We start from the raw sequence: 22,040 nt of genomic DNA on the forward strand, positions 1-22,040 counted from the left end.
CAGATAATTGGTCTGGTTAGGTTTCTGCTAAGAGCTACTGTACAGTTGTGACAAAGTTTTGAGAATGACACAAATATTAATTTTCACAAAGTCTGCTGCCTCAGTTTGTATGATGGCAATTTGTATATACTCCAGAATGATCAGATGAATTGCAATTAATTGCAAGGTCCCTCTTTGCCATGCAAATGAACTGAATCCAATAAAAACATTTCCACTGCATTTCAGCCCTGCCACAAAAGGACCAGCTGACATCATGTCAGTGATTCTCTCGTTAACACAGGTGTGAGTGTTGACGAGGACAAGGCTGGAGATCACTCTGTCATGCTGATTGAGTTCGAATAACAGACTGGAAGCTTCAAAAGGAGGGTGGTGCTTGGAATCATTGTTCTTCCTCTGTCAACCATGGTTACCTGCAAGGAAACACATGCCGTCATCATAGCTTTGCACAAAAAGGGCTTCACAGGCAAGGATATTGCTGCCAGTAAGATTGCACCTAAATTAACCATTTATCGGATCATCAAGAACTTCAAGGAGAGTGGTTCAATTGTTGTGAAGAAGGCTTCAGGGCGCCCAAGAAAGTCCAGCAAGCGCCAGGACCGTCTCCTAAAATAGATTCAGCTGCGGGATTGGGGCACCACCAGTACAGAGCATGCTCAGGAATGGCAGCAGGCAGGTGTGAGTGCATCTGCACGCACAGTGAGGCGAAGACTTTTGGAGGATGGCCTGGTGTCAAGAAGGGTAGCACAGAAGCCACTTCTCTCCAGGAAAAACATCAGGGACAGACTGATATTCTACAAAAGGTACAGGGATTGGACTGCTGAGGACTGGGGTAAAGTCATTTTCTCTGATGAATCCCCTTTCCGATTGTTTGGGGCATCCGGAAAAAAGCTTGTCCGGAGAAGACAAGGTGAGCGCTACCATCAGTCCTGTGTCATGCCAACAGTAAAGCATCCTGAGACCATTCATGTGTGGGGTTGCTTCTCAGCCAAGGGAGTGGGCTCACTCACAATTTTGCCTAAGAACACAGCCATGAATTAAAAATGGTACCAACACTTCCTCCGAGAGCAACTTCTCCCAACCATCCAGGAACAGTTTGGTGACGAACAATGCCTTTTCCAGCATGATGGAGCACCTTGCCATAAGACAAAAGTGATAACTAAGTGGCTCGGGGAGCAAAACATCAATATTTTGGGTCCATGGCCAGGAAACTCCCCAGACCTTAATCCCATTGAGAACCTGTGGTCAATCCTCAAGAGGCTGGTGGACAAACAAAACCCCACAAATTCTGATATACTCCAAGCATTGATTATGCAAGAATGGGCTGCCATCAGTCAGGATGTGGCCCAAAAGTTAATTGACAGCATGCCAGGGCGGATTGCAGAGGTCTTGAAAAAGAAGGGTCAACACTGCCAATATTGACTCTTTGCATCAACTTCATGTAATTGTCAATAAAAGCCTTTGACACTTATGAAATGGTTGTAATTACACTTCAGTATTCCATAGTAATATCTGACAAAAATATCTAAAGACACTGAAGCAGCAAACTTTGTGGAAATTAATATTTGTGTCATTATCAAAACTTTGGGCCACGATTGTACTTTATCGTGTAGCTGCTGGCATGATCTCACTAGCTATTTAAAGGGATCAGTCCTGAGGTGATAAACGCGTCCGTATGTCCAGGTTGCATAGGGAATAAGGTACTATTTGATATGCAACCTTTGAACCAGGGTGTTGATCTTTTTGGACTGACACCTCAGACTGAGACAATGACAAGATTAGATGTTGAGGCAAGAAGAAGCAGCAAGTCTATATCTAGTCAAACATTTATGAATCCACATTGAGCACCAGGACAGAGCGTGTTTAGTGTCCATCTTTAAATGTCCTTCAATGTAACATTTCCGTCGCACTAGGAACTACCGCTTGGTAACTGGTCAACTATTTTTACAGGCAAACAAATGCAGCATTTGCCATCCAAATGACACGGGAAATAAAATTCACAAAATATAACTAATTCAGTGACCGTTACCTAGTCTTTAGATAAATACAACCAAATAATATTAACATCATTAAACAAATGGCTTTGGAAAAGGCCTGACAATGTTCAGAAATATCCTTTCTATCCACCAGGGGTGCTAATTCACAGTAGTCCTAATGTAGTCATTATAGGCGCGACTGACTGACAGCAGATTAAGAGATTATCGTATTGTTCGATCTGATAATAGTTGATTTGACCTTAGCTATCAGTGTTAAAAAAAATCAAAGGTAAAATATCAATCACAATTCTGATACAATGTCTGCAGGATAATAGAAGTCTTTACCCTGTTGGTTCAACTGAGGGCACAGAACACAAGTTAAAGCAGAACATTACATTTTAGTCATTCAGCAGACGCTCTTATCCAGAGCGACTTACAGTAGAGTGCATACATTTTATTACATTTTTAAATACTGGCCCCCCCGTGGGAATCGAACACACAACCCTGGCGTTGCAAGCGCCAAGCTCTACCAAATGAGCTACAGTGGGACATTCACATTCACTTGATAATCTTCTCTACTTCACTGATGAGTAATGAAATAGATGTTCCTAACATAATACATTTTCTAATAAGTAACAGATGACCAGCAAAGACGACAGCCTAGAGCAGTGTTTCCCAAACTCTGTCCTGGGGCCCCACCTGGGTGCATATTTTGGTTTTTAACCTAGTGTCATGCTAGAACAGTCAAACTCAACTCTAGACCTCGAAACCAGTTCCTCTGCATTTTTATATTGTTCCCATCTAATCAGGGACTGATTTTAGACCTGCGACACCAGACAGGCGCAATTAAACCGATAGAACAGAAAACCAGCAGGCTCCAGACATAGCAGGGTCAGAGTTTAATACCCATGCTCAAGACCCACTGATATCCAAGACTGATGATTGGAACTAAGCAGCACTTACTTTAAGACGAGATGTAGATCTCGTCAGGCGGCAGCTCGCTGATGTTCACCTCAACAGTCGTTAAGGGATGGGGACCAGAGATCACCATCTATAATATATAATAATATCACACACTGGACCAGAGATCACCATCTATAATATATAATAATATCACACACTGGACCAGAGATCACCATCTATAATATATAATAATATCACACACTGGACCAGAGATCAACATCTATAATATATAATAATATCACACACTGGACCAGAGATCACCATCTATGATATATAATAATATCACACTCTGGACCAGAGATCACCATCTATAATATATAATAATATCACACACTGGGCCAGAGATCACCATCTATAATATATAATAATATCACACACTGGACCAGAGAACACCATCTATAATATATAATAATATCACACACTGGACCAGAGATCACCATCTATAATATATAATAATATCACACACTGGACCAGAGATCAACATCTATAATATATAATAATATCACACACTGGACCAGAGATCACCATCTATAATATATAATAATATCACACACTGGACCAGAGATCACCAACTATAATAATATCACACACTGGACCAGAGATCACCATCTATAATATATAATAATATCACACACTGGACCAGAGATCACCATCTATAATATATAATAATATCACACACTGGACCAGAGATCACCACCTATAATATATAATAATATCACACACTGGACCAGAGATCACCATCTATAATATATAATAATATCACACACTGGACCAGAGATCACCATCTATAATATATAATAATATCACACACTGGACCAGAGATCACCATCTATAATATATAATAATATCACACACTGGACCAGAGATCACCATCTATAATATATAATAATATCACACACTGGACCAGAGATCACCATCTATAATATATAATAATATCACACACTGGACCAGAGATCACCATCTATAATATATAATAATATCACACACTGGACCAGAGATCACCATCTATAATATATAATAATATCACACACTGGACCAGAGATCACCATCTATAATATATAATAATATCACACACTGGACCAGAGATCACCACCTATAATATATAATAATATCACACACTGGACCAGAAATCACCATCTATAATATATACTGCTCAAAAAATAAAGGGAACACTTAAACAACACATCCTAGATCTGAATGAAAGAAATAATCTTATTAAATACTTTTTTCTTTACATAGTTGAATGTGCTGACAACAAAATCACACAAAAATAATCAATGGAAATCCAATTTATCAACCCATGGAGGTCTGGATTTGGTGTCACACTCAAAATTAAAGTGGAAAACCACACTACAGGCTGATCCAACTTTGATGTAATGTCCTTAAAACAAGTCAAAATGAGGCTCAGTAGTGTGTGTGGCCTCCACGTGCCTGTATGACCTCCCTACAACGCCTGGGCATGCTCCTGATGAGGTGGCGGATGGTCTCCTGAGGGATCTCCTCCCAGACCTGGACTAAAGCATCCGCCAACTCCTGGACAGTCTGTGGTGCAATGTGGCATTGGTGGATGGAGCGAGACATGATGTCCCAGATGTGCTCAATTGGATTCAGGCCTGGGGAACGGGCGGGCCATTCCATAGCATCAATGCCTTCCTCTTGCAGGAACTGCTGACACACTCCAGCCACATGAGGTCTAGCATTGTCTTGCATTAGGAGGAACCCAGGGCCAACCGCACCAGCATATGGTCTCACAAGAGGTCTGAGGATCTCATCTCGGTACCTAATGGCAGTCAGGCTACCTCTAGCGAGCACATGGAGGGCTGTGCGGCCCCCCAAAGAAATGCCACCCCACACCATGACTGACCCACCGCCAAACCGGTCATTCTGGAGGATGTTGCAGGCAGCAGAACGTTCTCCACAGCGTCTCCAGACTCACGTCTGTCACGTGCTGTGTGAACCTGCTTTCATCTGTGAAGAGCACAGGGCGCCAGTGGCGAATTTGCCAATCTTGGTGTTCTCTGGCAAATGCCAAACGTCCTGCACGGTGTTGGGCTGTAAGCACAACCCCCACCTGTGGACGTTGGGCCCTCATACCACCCTCATGGAGTCTATTTCTGACCGTTTGAGCAGACAAATGCACATTTGTGGCCTGCTGGAGGTCATTTTGCAGGGCTCTGGCAGTGCTTCTCCTGCTCCTCCTTGCACAAAGGCGGAGGTAGCGGTCCTGCTGCTGGGTTGTTGCCCTCCTACGGCCTCTTCCACGTCTCCTGATGTACTGGCCTGTCTCCTGGTAGCGCCTCCATGCTCGGGACACTACGCTGACAGACACAGCAAACCTTCTTGCCACAACTCGCATTGATGTGCCATCCTGGATGAGCTGCACTACCTGAGCCACTTGTGTGGGTTGTAGACTCCGTCTCATGCTACCACTAGAGTGAAAGCACCGCCAGCATTCAAAAGTGACCAAAACATCAGACAGGAAGCATAGGAACTGAGAAGTGGTCTGTGGTCCCCACCTGCAGAACCACTCCTTTATTGGGGGTGTCTTGCTAATTGCCTATAATTTCCACCTGTTGTCTATTCCATTTGCACAACAGCATGTGAAATTTATTGTCAATCAGTGTTGCTTCCTAAGTGGACAGTTTGATTTCACAGAAGTGTGATTGACTTGGAGTTACATTGTGTTGTTTAAGTGTTCCCTTAATTTTTTTGAGCAGTGTATAATATCACACTCTGGACCAGAGATCACCATCTATAATATATAATAATATCACACACTGGGCCAGAGATCACCATCTATAATATATAATAATATCACACACTGGACCAGAGAACACCATCTATAATATATAATAATATCACACACTGGACCAGAGATCACCATCTATAATATATAATAATATCACACACTGGACCAGAGATCACCATCTATAATATATAATAATATCACACACTGGACCAGAGATCACCATCTATAATATATAATAATATCACACACTGGACCAGAGATCACCATCTATAATAATATCACACACTGGACCAGAGATCACCATCTATAATATATAATAATATCACACACTGGACCAGAGATCACCATCTATAATAATATCACACACTGGACCAGAGATCACCATCTATAATATATAATAATATCACACACTGGACCAGAGATCACCATCTATAATATATAATAATATCACACACTGGACCAGAGATCACCATCTATAATATATAATAATATCACACACTGGACCAGAGATCACCATCTATAATATATAATAATATCACACTGGACCAGAGATCACCATCTATAATATATAATAATATCACACACTGGACCAGAGATCACCAACTATAATAATATCACACACTGGACCAGAGATCACCATCTATAATATATAATAATATCACACACTGGACCAGAGATCACCATCTATAATATATAATAATATCACACACTGGACCAGAGATCACCACCTATAATATATAATAATATCACACACTGGACCAGAGATCACCATCTATAATATATAATAATATCACACACTGGACCAGAGATCACCATCTATAATATATAATAATATCACACACTGGACCAGAGATCACCATCTATAATATATAATAATATCACACACTGGACCAGAGATCACCATCTATAATATATAATAATATCACACACTGGACCAGAGATCACCATCTATAATATATAATAATATCACACACTGGACCAGAGATCACCATCTATAATATATAATAATATCACACACTGGACCAGAGATCACCATCTATAATATATAATAATATCACACACTGGACCAGAGATCACCATCTATAATATATAATAATATCACACACTGGACCAGAGATCACCATCTATAATATATAATAATATCACACACTGGACCAGAGATCACCATCTATAATATATAATAATATCACACACTGGACCAGAGATCACCACCTATAATATATAATAATATCACACACTGGACCAGAAATCACCATCTATAATATATACTGCTCAAAAAATAAAGGGAACACTTAAACAACACATCCTAGATCTGAATGAAAGAAATAATCTTATTAAATACTTTTTTCTTTACATAGTTGAATGTGCTGACAACAAAATCACACAAAAATAATCAATGGAAATCCAATTTATCAACCCATGGAGGTCTGGATTTGGTGTCACACTCAAAATTAAAGTGGAAAACCACACTACAGGCTGATCCAACTTTGATGTAATGTCCTTAAAACAAGTCAAAATGAGGCTCAGTAGTGTGTGTGGCCTCCACGTGCCTGTATGACCTCCCTACAACGCCTGGGCATGCTCCTGATGAGGTGGCGGATGGTCTCCTGAGGGATCTCCTCCCAGACCTGGACTAAAGCATCCGCCAACTCCTGGACAGTCTGTGGTGCAATGTGGCATTGGTGGATGGAGCGAGACATGATGTCCCAGATGTGCTCAATTGGATTCAGGCCTGGGGAACGGGCGGGCCATTCCATAGCATCAATGCCTTCCTCTTGCAGGAACTGCTGACACACTCCAGCCACATGAGGTCTAGCATTGTCTTGCATTAGGAGGAACCCAGGGCCAACCGCACCAGCATATGGTCTCACAAGAGGTCTGAGGATCTCATCTCGGTACCTAATGGCAGTCAGGCTACCTCTAGCGAGCACATGGAGGGCTGTGCGGCCCCCCAAAGAAATGCCACCCCACACCATGACTGACCCACCGCCAAACCGGTCATTCTGGAGGATGTTGCAGGCAGCAGAACGTTCTCCACAGCGTCTCCAGACTCACGTCTGTCACGTGCTGTGTGAACCTGCTTTCATCTGTGAAGAGCACAGGGCGCCAGTGGCGAATTTGCCAATCTTGGTGTTCTCTGGCAAATGCCAAACGTCCTGCACGGTGTTGGGCTGTAAGCACAACCCCCACCTGTGGACGTTGGGCCCTCATACCACCCTCATGGAGTCTATTTCTGACCGTTTGAGCAGACAAATGCACATTTGTGGCCTGCTGGAGGTCATTTTGCAGGGCTCTGGCAGTGCTTCTCCTGCTCCTCCTTGCACAAAGGCGGAGGTAGCGGTCCTGCTGCTGGGTTGTTGCCCTCCTACGGCCTCTTCCACGTCTCCTGATGTACTGGCCTGTCTCCTGGTAGCGCCTCCATGCTCGGGACACTACGCTGACAGACACAGCAAACCTTCTTGCCACAACTCGCATTGATGTGCCATCCTGGATGAGCTGCACTACCTGAGCCACTTGTGTGGGTTGTAGACTCCGTCTCATGCTACCACTAGAGTGAAAGCACCGCCAGCATTCAAAAGTGACCAAAACATCAGACAGGAAGCATAGGAACTGAGAAGTGGTCTGTGGTCCCCACCTGCAGAACCACTCCTTTATTGGGGGTGTCTTGCTAATTGCCTATAATTTCCACCTGTTGTCTATTCCATTTGCACAACAGCATGTGAAATTTATTGTCAATCAGTGTTGCTTCCTAAGTGGACAGTTTGATTTCACAGAAGTGTGATTGACTTGGAGTTACATTGTGTTGTTTAAGTGTTCCCTTAATTTTTTTGAGCAGTGTATAATATCACACACTGGACCAGAGATCACCATCTGTAATAATATCACACACTGGACCAGAGATCACCATCTATAATATATAATAATATCACACACTGGACCAGAGATCACCATCTATAATATATAATAATATCACACACTGGACCAGAGATCACCAACTATAATATATAATAATATCACACACTGGACCAGAGATCACCATCTATAATATATAATAATATCACACACTGGACCAGAGATCACCATCTATAATATATAATAATATCACACACTGGGCCAGAGATCACCATATATAATATATAATAATATCACTCACTGGACCAGAGATCACCATCTATAAAATATAATAATATCACACACTGGGCCAGAGATCACCATCTATAATATATAATAAAATCACACACTGGACCAGAGATCACCATCTATAATATATAATAAAATCACACACTGGACCAGAGATCACCATCTATAATATATAATAATATCACACACTGGGCCAGAGATCACCATCTATAATATATAATAATATCACACACTGGACCAGAGATCACCATCTATAATAATATACACACACTGGACCAGAGATCACCATCTATAATATATAATAATATCACACACTGGACCAGAGATCACCATCTATAATATATAATAATATCACACACTGGACCAGAGATCACCATCTATAATAATATCACACACTGGACCAGAGATCACCATCTATAATATATAATAATATCACACACTGGACCAGAGATCACCATCTATAATATATAATAATATCACACACTGGACCAGAGATCACCATCTATAATAATATCACACACTGGACCAGAGATCACCATCTATAATATATAATAATATCACACACTGGACCAGAGATCACCATCTATAATATATAATAATATCACACACTGGACCAGAGATCACCATCTATAATATATAATAATATCACACACTGGACCAGAGACCACCATCTATAATATATAATAATATCACACACTGGACCAGAGATCACCATCTATAATATATAATAATATCACACACTGGACCAGAGATCACCATCTATAATATATAATAATATCACACACTGGACCAGAGATCACCATCTATAATAATATCACACACTGGACCAGAGATCACCATCTATAATATATAATTATATCACACACTGGACCAGAGATCACCATCTATAATATATAATAATATCACACACTGGACCAGAGATCACCATCTATAATAATATCACACACTGGACCAGAGATCACCATCTATAATATATAATAATATCACACACTGGACCAGAGATCACCATCTATAATATATAATAATATCACACACTGGACCAGAGATCACCATCTATAATATATAATAATATCACACACTGGACCAGAGATCACCATCTATAATATATAATAATATCACACACTGGACCAGAGATCACCATCTATAATATATAATAATATCACACACTGGACCAGAGATCACCATCTATAATATATAATAATATCACACACTGGACCAGAGATCACCATCTATAATATATAATAATATCACACACTGGACCAGAGATCACCATCTATAATAATATCACACACTGGACCAGAGATCACCATCTATAATATATAATAATATCACACACTGGACCAGAGATCACCATCTATAATATATAATAATATCACACACTGGACCAGAGATCACCACATCTATAATAATATCACACACTGGACCAGAGATCACCATCTATAATATATAATAATATCACACACTGGACCAGAGATCACCATCTATAATATATAATAATATCACACACTGGACCAGAGATCACCATCTATAATATATAATAATATCACACACTGGACCAGAGATCACCATCTATAATATATAATAATATCACACACTGGACCAGAGATCACCATCTATAATATATAATAATAACACACACTGGACCAGAGATCACCATCTATAATATATAATAATATCACACACTGGACCAGAGATCACCATCTATAATCTATAATAATATCACACACTGGACCAGAGATCACCATCTATAATAATATCACACACTGGACCAGAGATCACCATCTATAATATATAATAATATCACACACTGGACCAGAGATCACCATCTATAATATATAATAATATCACACACTGGACCAGAGATCACCATCTATAATATATAATAATATCACACACTGGACCAGAGATCACCATCTATAATATATAATAATATCACACACTGGACCAGAGATCACCATCTATAATATATAATAATATCACACACTGGACCAGAGATCACCATCTATAATATATAATAATATCACACACTGGACCAGAGATCACCATCTATAATATATAATAATATCACACACTGGACCAGAGATCACCATCTATAATAATATCACACACTGGACCAGAGATCACCATCTATAATATATAATAATATCACACACTGGACCAGAGATCACCACCTATAATATATAATAATATCACACACTGGACCAGAGTTCACCATCTATATTATATAATAATATCACACACTGGACCAGAGATCACCATCTATAATATATAATAATATCACACACTGGACCAGAGATCACCATCTATAATATATAATAATATCACACACTGGACCAGAGATCACCATCTATAATATATAATAATATCACACACTGGACCAGAGATCACCATCTATAATATATAATAATATCACACACTGGACCAGAGATCACCATCTATAATATATAATAATATCACACACTGGACCAGAGATCACCATCTATAATATATAATAATATCACACACTGGACCAGAGATCACCATCTATAATATATAATAATATCACACACTGGACCAGAGATCACCATCTATAATATATAATAATATCACACACTGGACCAGAGATCACCATCTATAATAATATACACACACTGGACCAGAGATCACCATCTATAATATATAATAATCTCACACACTGGACCAGAGATCACCATCTATAATATATAATAATATCACACACTGGACCAGAGATCACCATCTATAATATATAATAATATCACACACTGGACCAGAGATCACCATCTATAATATATAATAATATCACACACTGGACCAGAGATCACCATCTATAATATATAATAATATCACACACTGGACCAGAGATCACCATCTATAATATATAATAATATCACACACTGGACCAGAGATCACCATCTATAATATATAATAATATCACACACTGGACCAGAGATCACCATCTATAATATATAATAATATCACACACTGGACCAGAGATCACCATCTATAATATATAATAATATCACACACTGGACCAGAGATCACCATCTATAATATATAATAATATCACACACTGGACCAGAGATCACCATCTATAATATATAATAATATCACACACTGGACCAGAGATCACCATCTATAATATATAATAATATCACACACTGGACCAGAGATCACCATCTATAATATATAATAATATCACACACTGGACCAGAGATCACCATCTATAATATATAATAATATCACACACTGGACCAGAGATCACCATCTATAATATATAATAATATCACACACTGGACCAGAGATCACCATCTATAATATATAATAATATCACACACTGGACCAGAGATCACCATCTATAATATATAATAATATCACACACTGGACCAGAGATCACCATCTATAATATAATAATATCACACACTGGACCAGAGATCACCATCTATAATATATAATAATATCACACACTGGACCAGAGATCACCATCTATAATATATAATAATATCACACACTGGACCAGAGATCACCATCTATAATATATAATAATATCACACACTGGACCAGAGATCACCATCTATAATATATAATAATATCACACACTGGACCAGAGATCACCATCTATAATATATAATAATATCACACACTGGACCAGAGATCACCATCTATAATATATAATAATATCACACACTGGACCAGAGATCACCATCTATAATATATAATAATATCACACACTGGACCAGAGATCACCATCTATAATATATAATAATATCACACACTGGACCAGAGATCACCATCTATAATATATAATAATATCACACACTGGACCAGAGATCACCATCTATAATATATAATAATATCACACACTGGACCAGAGATCACCATCTATAATAATAATATCACACACTGGACCAGAGATCACCATCTATAATATATAATAATATCACACACTGGACCAGAGATCACCATCTATAATATATAATAATATCACACACTGGACCAGAGATCACCATCTATAATATATAATAATATCACACACTGGACCAGAGATCACCATCTATAATATATAATAATATCACACACTGGACCAGAGATCACCATCTATAATATATAATAATATCACACACTGGACCAGAGATCACCATCTATAATATATAATAATATCACACACTGGACCAGAGATCACCATCTATAATATATAATAATATCACACACTGGACCAGAGATCACCATCTATAATATATAATAATATCACACACTGGACCAGAGATCACCATCTATAATATATAATATATCACACACTGGACCAGAGATCACCATCTATAATATATAATAATATCACACACTGGACCAGAGATCACCATCTATAATATATAATAATATCACACACTGGACCAGAGATCACCATCTATAATAATATCACACACTGGACCAGAGATCACCATCTATAATATATAATAATATCACACACTGGACCAGAGATCACCATCTATAATATATAATAATATCACACACTGGACCAGAGATCACCATCTATAATATATAATAATATCACACACTGGACCAGAGATCACCATCTATAATATATAATAATATCACACACTGGACCAGAGATCACCATCTATAATATATAATAATATCACACACTGGACCAGAGATCACCATCTATAATATATAATAATATCACACACTGGACCAGAGATCACCATCTATAATATATAATAATATCACACACTGGACCAGAGATCACCATCTATAATATATAATAATATCACACACTGGACCAGAGATCACCATCTATAATATATAATAATATCACACACTGGACCAGAGATCACCATCTATAATATATAATAATATCACACACTGGACCAGAGATCACCATCTATAATATATAATAATATCACACACTGGGCCAGAGATCACCATCTATAATATATAATAATATCACACACTGGACCAGAGATCACCATCTATAATAATATCACACACTGGACCAGAGATCACCATCTATAATATATAATAATATCACACACTGGACCAGAGATCACCATCTATAATATATAATAATATCACACACTGGACCAGAGATCACCATCTATAATAATATCACACACTGGACCAGAGATCACCATCTATAATATATAATAATATCACACACTGGACCAGAGATCACCATCTATAATATATAATAATATCACACACTGGACCAGAGATCACCATCTATAATATATAATAATATCACACACTGGACCAGAGATCACCATCTATAATATATAATAATATCACACACTGGACCAGAGATCACCATCTATAATATATAATAATATCACACCTGGACCAGAGATCACCATCTATAATATATAATAATATCACACACTGGACCAGAGATCACCATCTATAATATATAATAATATCACACACTGGACCAGAGATCACCATCTATAATATATAATAATATCACACACTGGACCAGAGATCACCATCTATAATATATAATAATATCACACACTGGACCAGAGATCACCATCTATAATATATAATAATATCACACACTGGACCAGAGATCACCATCTATAATATATAATAATATCACACACTGGACCAGAGATCACCATCTATAATATATAATAATATCACACACTGGACCAGAGATCACCATCTATAATATATAATAATATCACACACTGGACCAGAGATCACCATCTATAATATATAATAATATCACACACTGGACCAGAGATCACCATCTATAATATATAATAATATCACACACTGGACCAGAGATCACCATCTATAATAATATCACACACTGGACCAGAGATCACCATCTATAATATATAATAATATCACACACTGGACCAGAGATCACCATCTATAATATATAATAATATCACACACTGGACCAGAGATCACCATCTATAATATATAATAATATCACACACTGGACCAGAGATCACCATCTATAATATATAATAATATCACACACTGGACCAGAGATCACCATCTATAATATATAATAATATCACACACTGGACCAGAGATCACCATCTATAATATATAATAATATCACACACTGGACCAGAGATCACCATCTATAATATATAATAATATCACACACTGGACCAGAGATCACCATCTATAATATATAATAATATCACACACTGGACCAGAGATCACCATCTATAATATATAATAATATCACACACTGGACCAGAGATCACCATCTATAATATATAATAATATCACACACTGGACCAGAGATCACCATCTATAATATATAATAATATCACACACTGGACCAGAGATCACCATCTATAATATATAATAATATCACACACTGGACCAGAGATCACCATCTATAATATATAATAATATCACACACTGGACCAGAGATCACCATCTATAATATATAATAATATCACACACTGGACCAGAGATCACCATCTATAATAATATCACACACTGGACCAGAGATCACCATCTATAATATATAATAATATCACACACTGGACCAGAGATCACCATCTATAATATATAATAATATCACACACTGGACCAGAGATCACCATCTATAATATATAATAATATCACACACTGGACCAGAGATCACCATCTATAATATATAATAATATCACACACTGGACCAGAGATCACCATCTATAATATATAATAATATCACACACTGGACCAGAGATCACCATCTATAATATATAATAATATCACACACTGGACCAGAGATCACCATCTATAATATATAATAATATCACACACTGGACCAGAGATCACCATCTATAATATATAATAATATCACACACTGGACCAGAGATCACCATCTATAATATATAATAATATCACACACTGGACCAGAGATCACCATCTATAATATATAATAATATCACACACTGGACCAGAGATCACCATCTATAATAATATCACACACTGGACCAGAGATCACCATCTATAATATATAATAATATCACACACTGGACCAGAGATCACCATCTATAATATATAATAATATCACACACTGGACCAGAGATCACCATCTATAATATATAATAATATCACACACTGGACCAGAGATCACCATCTATAATATATAATAATATCACACACTGGACCAGAGATCACCATCTATAATATATAATAATATCACACACTGGACCAGAGATCACCATCTATAATATATAATAATATCACACACTGGACCAGAGATCACCATCTATAATAATATCACACACTGGACCAGAGATCACCATCTATAATATATAATAATATCACACACTGGACCAGAGATCACCATCTATAATATATAATAATATCACACACTGGACCAGAGATCACCATCTATAATATATAATAATATCACACACTGGACCAGAGATCACCATCTATAATATATAATAATATCACACACTGGACCAGAGATCACCATCTATAATATATAATAATATCACACACTGGACCAGAGATCACCATCTATAATATATAATAATATCACACACTGGACCAGAGATCACCATCTATAATATATAATAATATCACACACTGGACCAGAGATCACCATCTATAATAATATCACACACTGGACCAGAGATCACCATCTATAATATATAATAATATCACACACTGGACCAGAGATCACCATCTATAATATATAATAATATCACACACTGGACCAGAGATCACCATCTATAATATATAATAATATCACACACTGGACCAGAGATCCCCATCTATAATATATAATAATATCACACACTGGACCAGAGATCACCATCTATAATAATATCACACACTGGACCAGAGATCACCATCTATAATATATAATAATATCACACACTGGACCAGAGATCACCATCTATAATATATAATAATATCACACACTGGACCAGAGATCACCATCTATAATATATAATAATATCACACACTGGACCAGAGATCACCATCTATAATAATATAATAATATCACACACTGGACCAGAGATCAACATCTATAATAATATCACACACTGGGCCAGAGATCACCATCTATAATATATAATAATATCACACACTGGACCAGAGATCACCATCTATAATAATATCACACACTGGACCAGAGATCACCATCTATAATAATATCACACACTGGACCAGAGATCACCATCTATAATATATAATAATATCACACACTGGACCAGAGATCACCATCTATAATATATAATAATATCACACACTGGACCAGAGATCACCATCTATAATATATAATAATATCACACACTGGACCAGAGATCACCATCTATAATATATAATAATATCACACACTGGACCAGAGATCAACATCTATAATATATAATAATATCACACACTGGACCAGAGATCACCATCTATAATATATAATAATATCACACACTGGACCAGAGATCACCATCTATAATATATAATAATATCACACACTGGACCAGAGATCACCATCTATAATATATAATCATTTCACACACTGGACCAGAGATCACCATCTATAATATATAATAATATCACACACTGGACCAGAGATCACCATCTATAATATATAATAATATCACACACTGGACCAGAGATCACCATCTATAATATATAATAATATCACACACTGGACCAGAGATCACCATCTATAATATATAATAATATCACACACTGGACCAGAGATCACCATCTATAATATATAATAATATCACACACTGGACCAGAGATCACCATCTATAATATATAATAATATCACACACTGGACCAGAGATCACCATCTATAATATATAATAATATCACACACTGGACCAGAGATCACCATCTATAATATATAATAATATCACACACATGGCCAGAGATCACCATCTATAATATATAATAATATCACACACTGGACCAGAGATCACCATCTATAATAATATCACACACTGGGCCAGAGATCACCATCTATAATATATAATAATATCACACACTGGACCAGAGATCACCATCTATAATATATAATAATATCACACACTGGACCAGAGATCACCAACTATAATATATAATAATATCACACACTGGACCAGAGATCACCATCTATAATAATATCACACACTGGACCAGAGATCACCATCTATAATAATATCACACACTGGGCCAGAGATCACCATCTATAATAATATCACACACTGGACCAGAGATCACCATCTATAATATATAATAATATCACACACTGGACCAGAGATCACCATCTATAATATATAATAATATCACACACTGGACCAGAGATCACCATCTATAATAATATCACACACTGGACCAGAGATCACCATCTATAATATATAATAATATCACACACTGGACCAGAGATCACCATCTATAATATATAATAATATCACACACTGGACCAGAGATCACCATCTATAATATATAATAACATCACACACTGGACCAGAGATCACCATCTATAATATATAATAATATCACACACTGGACCAGAGATCACCATCTATAATATATAATAATATCACACACTGGACCAGAGATCACCATCTATAATATATAATAATATCACACACTGGACCAGAGATCACCATCTATAATATATAATAATATCCCACACTGGACCAGAGATCACCATCTATAATATATAATAATATCACACACTGGACCAGAGATCACCATCTATAATATATAATAATATCACACACTGGACCAGAGATCACCATCTATAATAATATCACACACTGGACCAGAGATCACCATCTATAATATATAATAATATCACACACTGGACCAGAGATCACCATCTATAATATATAATAATATCACACACTGGACCAGAGATCACCATCTATAATATATTATAATATCACACACTGGGCCAGAGATCACCATATATAATATATAATAATATCACTCACTGGACCAGAGATCACCATCTATAAAATATAATAATATCACACACTGGGCCAGAGATCACCATCTATAATATATAATAAAATCACACACTGGACCAGAGATCACCATCTATAATATATAACATTATCACACACTGGACCAGAGATCACCATCTATAATAATATCACACACTGGACCAGAGATCACCATCTATAATATATAATAATATCACACACTGGACCAGAGATCACCATCTATAATAATATCACACACTGGACCAGAGATCACCATCTATAATATATAATAATATCACACACTGGACCAGAGATCACCATCTATAATATATAATAATATCACACACTGGACCAGAGATCACCATCTATAATATATAATAATATCACACACTGGACCAGAGACCACCATCTATAATATATAATAATATCACACACTGGACCAGAGATCACCATCTATAATATATAATAATATCACACACTGGACCAGAGATCACCATCTATAATATATAATAATATCACACACTGGACCAGAGATCACCATCTATAATATATAATAATATCACACACTGGACAAGAGATCACCATCTATAATATATAATAATATCACACACTGGGCCAGAGATCACCATCTATAATATATAATAATATCACACACTGGACCAGAGATCACCATCTATAATATATAATAATATCACACACTGGACCAGAGATCACCATCTATAATATATAATAATATCACACACTGGACCAGAGATCACCATCTATAATAATATCACACACTGGACCAGAGATCACCACCTATAATATATAATAATATCACACTGGACCAGAGATCACCATCTATAATATATAATAATATCACACACTGGACCAGAGATCACCATCTATAATATATAATAATATCACACACTGGACCAGAGATCACCATCTATAATACATAATAATATCACACACTGGACCAGAGATCACCATCTATAATATATAATAATATCACACACTGGACCAGAGATCACCATCTATAATATATAATAATATCACACACTGGACCAGAGATCACCATCTATAATAATATCACACACTGGACCAGAGATCACCATCTATAATATATAATAATATCACACACTGGACCAGAGATCACCATCTATAATAATATCACACACTGGACCAGAGATCACCATCTATAATATATAATAATATCACACACTGGACCAGAGATCACCATCTATAATATATAATAATATCACACACTGGACCAGAGATCACCATCTATAATAATATCACACACTGGGCCAGAGATCACCATCTATAATATATAATAATATCACACACTGGACCAGAGATCACCATCTATAATATATAATAATATCACACACTGGACCAGAGATCACCATCTATAATATATAATAATATCACACACTGGACCAGAGATCACCATCTATAATATATAATAATATCACACACTGGGCCAGAGATCACCATCTATAATCTATAATAATATCACACACTGGACCAGAGATCACCATCTATAATATATAATAATATCACACACTGGACCAGAGATCACCATCTATAATATATAATAATATCACACACTGGACCAGAGATCACCATCTATAATATATAATAATATCACACACTGGACCAGAGATCACCATCTATAATATATAATAATATCACACACTGGACCAGAGATCACCATCTATAATATATAATAATATCACACACTGGACCAGAGATCACCATCTATAATATATAATAATATCACACACTGGACCAGAGATCACCATCTATAATATATAATAATATCACACACTGGACCAGAGATCACCATCTATAATATATAATAATATCACACACTGGACCAGAGATCACCATCTATAATATATAATAATATCACACACTGGACCAGAGATCACCATCTATAATATATAATAATATCACACACTGGACCAGAGATCACCATCTATAATATATAATAATATCACACACTGGACCAGAGATCACCATCTATAATATATAATAATATCACACACTGGACCAGAGATCACCATCTATAATATATAATAATATCACACACTGGACCAGAGATCACCATCTATAATATATAATAATATCACACACTGGACCAGAGATCACCATCTATAATATATAATAATATCACACACTGGACCAGAGATCACCATCTATAATATATAATAATATCACACACTGGACCAGAGATCACCATCTATAATAATATCACACACTGGACCAGAGATCACCATCTATAATATATAATAATATCACACACTGGACCAGAGATCACCATCTATAATAATATCACACACTGGGCCAGAGATCACCATCTATAATATATAATAATATCACACACTGGACCAGAGATCACCATCTATAATATATAATAATATCACACACTGGACCAGAGATCACCATCTATAATATATAATAATATCACACACTGGACCAGAGATCACCATCTATAATATATAATAATATCACACACTGGGCCAGAGATCACCATCTATAATCTATAATAATATCACACACTGGACCAGAGATCACCATCTATAATAATATCACACACTGGACCAGAGATCACCATCTATAATATATAATAATATCACACACTGGACCAGAGATCACCATCTATAATAATATCACACACTGGACCAGAGATCACCATCTATAATATATAATAATATCACACACTGGACCAGAGATCACCATCTATAATATATAATAACATCACACACTGGACCAGAGATCACCATCTATAATATATAATAATATCACACACTGGGCCAGAGATCACCATCTATAATCTATAATAATATCACACACTGGACCAGAGATCACCATCTATAATATATAATAATATCACACACTGGACCAGAGATCACCATCTATAATATATAATAATATCACACACTGGACAAGAGATCACCATCTATAATATATAATAATATCACACACTGGACCAGAGATCACCATCTATAATATATAATAATATCACACACTGGACCAGAGATCACCATCTATAATATATAATAATATCACACACTGGACCAGAGATCACCATCTATAATATATAATAATATCACACACTGGACCAGAGATCACCATCTATAATATATAATAATATCACACACTGGACCAGAGATCACCATCTATAATATATAATAATATCACACACTGGACCAGAGATCACCACCTATAATATATAATAATATCACACACTGGACCAGAGATCACCATCTATAATATATAATAATATCACACACTGGACCAGAGATCACCATATATAATATATAATAATATCACACACTGGACCAG

At 36.5% G+C, this 22,040-nt stretch overlaps 1 pseudogene across 1 annotated transcript in view; it reads right to left on the minus strand.

The window, feature by feature from the left end:
• Positions 1 to 2,937: 2,937 nt before the first annotated feature.
• Positions 2,938 to 22,040, minus strand: part of LOC106570684 (spliceosome RNA helicase DDX39B-like) — a 34,125-nt pseudogene continuing 15,022 nt past the window's right edge. The window contains exon 6 of the transcript XR_014380517.1: positions 2,938 to 3,024. The product of XR_014380517.1 is annotated as a spliceosome RNA helicase DDX39B-like (transcript). The remainder of the gene's footprint in view (positions 3,025 to 22,040) is intronic.

The sequence above is a fragment of the Salmo salar genome, chromosome 14 (assembly GCF_965601325.2).
Source record: "Salmo salar chromosome 14, fSalSal1, whole genome shotgun sequence".
NCBI classification, from domain to species: Eukaryota; Metazoa; Chordata; class Actinopteri; order Salmoniformes; family Salmonidae; genus Salmo; species Salmo salar.